The following is a 5,302-nucleotide window of genomic DNA, read 5'->3' as shown; positions in this document are numbered from 1 at the left end:
AGGCAACAACTGACAAACAGGCATGTGAAACTTTGCTTACATAGTCCTGGTGCATACACTGAGCAATTTAAAACAGGGGCTCCGATACTTGTCAGGGGATGAACAGGCACAATGTGTGTACCCACACGGTGGGATATTACTTGGCCTTATGAAGGAAGGAAATCCTCATATACAGGATTTCACCTTTTCACACACCTTTCACCTTGGAAATGGCTGCTAATGCCATAGCATAAGGAAATAAGCAAAAAGGGACACAAAAGACAAAGTGTGAGAATATGTAACTGGCCTAGCAAAATGAATATATTCTAAAGGAACACTTGTGTCCCTTAATCTGACTGTTGGAATACTGAAACAGTGGACCCCAAGAACCTAGAATCCCCCTACCCTGGGAAGTCATGCTTGGAGAGGAAAAAGTGGCCTGGTGCCAGCCAGAAGAATTTGCCTCCCAGAAAGAGACTTCACAGAGTTCTGACAACTTGCTGGACCACCTTGCAGATGAGACTGAAGTCCCAGACGAAGATGGGTCAGTGATCAGTGGGACCGCACCTTCATCAGGACGGCTCAGATGTGCATTCCCTGGCCTTCTATTCAAACTTTAATTTCACTGCAGGGCCCTGAAATGGACCACAGGGTGTCACCAGATCTCTGTCCCTCTTTCCGAGATGGCCACATTGAGCATATCTTTTTTTCTGCTTTTTGGCTATTAATTTGGTGATTCTATTGGCTTCTCAAGGCGAGTGGTGGACCAGGCTTCTTGAGGTGCAGACTGTGTCCCAAGTTTGGTCACAACTATACTACCTGAAGTCATGGAGATAAGACAGTCGAATGGGGGACGGGGTTCAGCAGCTGCAGGAACGAGGGCTGGGTTGTTCAGGAGCAAACGTGCCGGCGCAGATGGGATGACTACCCAACACTGTCAAGCATTCAACACACTAGTTTCACAATTTAAAATGGTTAAGAGGGTGAATTTTATGTTATGTATACTTTGTCACAAAAAAAATTGCACTTGGGGGAAAAAACCTTTATTTACAAAATCAAGGACTAAGCATAGTTTGCCCATCCCTGGTCTAGAGTTTTCCGTAACATCAAAGCAGTCTTGGCTCAATAACTCAAGAATTATCTGAAGCATAGTAGCCACAAGGCACTTCCCCCAACCTCTACCATGCTCAGTCACTGGGCTGGGTTTCAACTTAAGAGGCAAACACACACACACACACACACACACACATACACACATACACACACACACATACACACACACACACACACACACACACACACACACGGAACATGCAGGACAACACATTTACACCGACTTGTGTGAACTTAAACCTCCAGACTCATGATTTGTGCCATGCTGGACCCGAGCAGAGATGCCCCGTCCAGGGGAGCAGTGTGATGACCACAGGTTGCAGAGGTCCAGTCTGCACACAGCAGTCACCTTCACTGTCTGGACCTCAGCTACATCAGATGAGTCTAGTTTGCTGGCCATAGGATGTCCTGTACCAGAGAAGAGGGTAGCTTACAAAGGAGATCGTATGTGGGCATTACGCCATCTCACAGATGCCATCACCCTTAGGCACAGCCTCATCCAGGAGAATAAACATCCTGTAGAAATGCACATGGAATGCGTGAAGCTTGAGGTCATCACTCAGCACGCAACAACCCGTAAACTCGTGCAGCTTCATTAGATAGCTAATAAAATAAACCATGCGCATGTTTAAAACGGCTTTTCATGCACCGTGGTCTTCTCCGTCTTCCTGCAAATTAACTGTGCACCGTTACTTCCTGCAGGAGTTTCCCCCCAAGCGGAAAGGGGTGAGAAGGGTAAAGAATGCAGACGCACAGCTCGTCTGCAGAAATCATTTTCAAGGAAGATCAAATGTAATGTTTTCTTTCAACATGGACAACTGCTTTGAGATGTTCCATTCAAGCAACCTTGAACACAGCCTCCAGGGTTGGCCAATTACCTCCTGACGAATACCATTTGGGCATGAGTGATATCGTTACGTGAAATAAAACAGTGGAAGGAAAAAAAACAGAACATGATAAAAGGGATTTTCCAGGTTGGGGGCAGGGGGTTCTGCCGAAAACTTACTGTAAGTTACACATTCACAAATAAGGTCCCACTTTCTGCCAGGGATGGGTCCCTGTGATCTGGAGTTCTAAGGTGACTTTTGTTTGACAGTTTTCATGTTCCTTAAAAGGGAGGCAACTCTTTCTTCCCCCAACACACAGGAAAAAGATGTGCATAAACAAGGGACGGCCATTAGGTCCTGCTTGCTGTCATTCGGCACCATGAGCTAATAGATGAAAACAATAGTGTAAAATTGACTGGCCAGCACCCCCACAGCTCCCAGCAGCTCCCCTTGCCCTGTGAGCTGTGGGCATGTCAGAATCTGCCTCAGGAATCAAAGCTAAGGGGTGGGGGTAGGGCTCTGCTCAGAGCTCTCATGTCCTCCATCCCAGAAGCCTGGGAGCCCAAAACAAAGACAAATTCAGCTCCCCGAACCCCTGCACCACTGCTGTGCCCACCATCTTCCCTGCCTCTTACTCTTGCAGACATCAATGAAACTTGACTTCAAGCGCTGAAGGGCATCGAGAGCAGCCACGGAAAGGACTGGATGGGCATGAAGAAGCCTGATGGGATTGCACAGATCAGACAGAAGCACATGTGTTTCCTTCCAGCAGGCTGTGGCCAGGGAGGGTCCTTGCCTGTGGTGCTGGAGTGGCTGATGGCCTCTTCTCATCCACAGAGAGGAAAGCACCGCAGCCCTAGAAGGAGCAGATTCCAGGATGGCAGCCAGCTGAGACCACTGCTGCTCTGCAGCTGCATCATCCCAGAGTTGCTAAGCAACCACCATCACCCAGTCTGAAAGTTCCTGGAGCCATCCAATCATAAGCTCCATGACTTCAGAACCACAGTACTGCGCAGGAGCTGTTTTTTCCCAGTGTATGTGAACTTCCTAGGTAGTCTAGGGGTCCTCATCCCAATTACCCAGAGCCTTCCAGCATCCAGTATGAGCGGTGACTCTGAAGCCTCACCCCACACTGCTCCGGGGTACTGGGACTCAGTCATGCCCCTAAGTGAAGGGGCAAAAGCACAGTCACCATTCTGGGTCCTCTCAGCAGAGCCAGGCTGCCTTGTCTTTTTAGACAAGGCATAAAATGGCATACAATTTGTAAAATACCTATACATGTGTATACTTAATCATTTTTACTAGGGCTAAAGAGACAGCTCAGTGGTTAAGAGCACTGGCTGCTCTTGCAGAGGACATGGATTCCACTCCCAGCACCTTCCCAGGGTGGCTAACAACCATTCATAATTCCAGTTCCAGGGGATCCAGCATCCTCTTCTAGGCTCCACAGGCACTGCACAACATGGGTACACTTCCATACATGAAGGCCAAACACTCATACACATAAAATAAAATAATAAATCCCCCCCAAATTAAATCACCTTTACTATTTAAAACCTAGTACAATGTAAATGATGGATAAATTGCTGTACTATTGTCCTAATTAGCTCTGTCAACTTGACCCAGCCTAGAGTTATCTGAGTGGAAAGCATGGGTTGAGGAATGGCCTAAATCATACTGGCCTGTGGGCATGTCTAAGGGGGACTATCTTGATTATTAATTGATACAGAAGGGTCCAAGCCCACTGTGGGCAGTACCCTCCCTAGGCAGGTGGTTCTGGGTTATATAAGAAAGTTAGTTCAACTTAAGCCTCTGAAGGAGCCAGCAAGCAGCATTCCTCCAGGGTTTCCTTGGCTGCCAGTGAATTCTCTGGCTGGAAGTAACGCTAGGCAGAATGGCAAGCAGAACCCTGCCTCCAGAATCCTGCCTTTGAACCCTGCCTCCAGAATCCTGCCTTCCAACCCTGCCTCCAGAATCCTGCCTTCTGAACCCTGCCTCCAGAATCCTGCCTTCCAAACCCTGCCTCCAGAATCCTGCCTTCTGAACCCTGCCTCCAGAATCCTGCCTTTCAAACCCTGCTCCAGAATCCTGCCTTCCGAACCCTGACTTCAAAACCCTGCCTCAAGCTCCTGCTCTCACTTTCCTCTGTGACGGCCTGTGGCCTGGTGAAATAAACCCTGTCCTCTCCCAGTGGCATTTGATCAGAGTGTTTATATCACAAAACAGGAGGAGCCCAGTGTAGGGATGCGCACCTTTAATCCCAGCCCTAGGGAGGCAGAGACAGGCAGATCTCTGTGAGATCCAGACCAAGCTGGTCCACATAGTGACTTCCAGGTGATCTGGGACCAGGGAGACCCTGTCCAGAAAAAAAAAAAAAAAAGACAGGAAGGGGAGGCAAAGCAGAAGAGCTCGCTGTATTCCTCAGGGAACATGGGGATCACGGCAAAGGGTAAAGTCCACACGGTCAATGCTGTTACAAAATGTATTCTTAATATTTCCGACCCAAAGTTGGTTGAATCCTAAGATGTGGAACCCGTAGAAGCAGAGAGCTACTGTGTACCATACACAAGCAAACAGACTGCCCCTGGAGCCAGCCACACCCCTGCAGCGAGCCACACCCCTGCAGCATAGATGTGCTACCTCTCCTATACTTGGCAGACTGTACTGTTGCGGGTTCTCCTCAGGCCAGCTGTGAAGACCCTAACCTGGATCGGGTCCCCTGCCAATTAGGGGGGCAAGAGGCAGGGAGTCACAACACACAGACTCCGGGAGTCGGGTAGAAGCAAGCACTAGGCGAGGTGCTGCAAGCTCTTTTAATGCAGGAGGGGGCAGGCCTTATATTTCCCTTTTCTCCGCCCCCAAGTCCCTTTAGTCAGCATATGGTTTTCTGATTGGTCCATGCCACACAGTCTGTCAGCAGTCACTGGCCTCACGAGCAGGGTACAGAGGCATGGGCCCCTTTTGGCGGGCTATTTGTGGACCAAGAAGTGAAGTGAATTCTCGCTGAATCCCAGGGCTCTGGGTCCGCCATCTTTGGAGGCCTCCTGCTACATTTCCACCCTTTTTCTTTAAAAATGACTGTCCAGCGAGAGCCTGTAGGCAGCTCCGCCTCGGGATGACCCCAGGATCATGGACTGTGCCTGTCTCAGGTTGTCCTATTCAGGCATGAACCTTACCCATCATTGGAGCATGGGCATACATGTCCATGTCCTGGCTTAGGTTGATTCAGCCCAACAGGATCTTACCCGTCATTGGCTACCAGCCCTCCAAGGGGTATCATCCCAGGGGATCAGTTGAGGTGGGGAATTATCTGTAGGAGGCCTTGTACATTTGTGCAAGCCAAGTCTGTCAGGCTGCATAGGGTGGGTTGAAATCATCTTCGT

Source organism: Nannospalax galili, unplaced genomic scaffold, assembly GCF_000622305.1.
Source record: "Nannospalax galili isolate Female #2095 unplaced genomic scaffold, S.galili_v1.0 scaffold136, whole genome shotgun sequence".
Taxonomy (NCBI): domain Eukaryota; kingdom Metazoa; phylum Chordata; class Mammalia; order Rodentia; family Spalacidae; genus Nannospalax; species Nannospalax galili.
The sequence above is the reverse complement of the archived record's forward strand: the minus strand, read 5'-3'. Positions refer to the sequence as shown.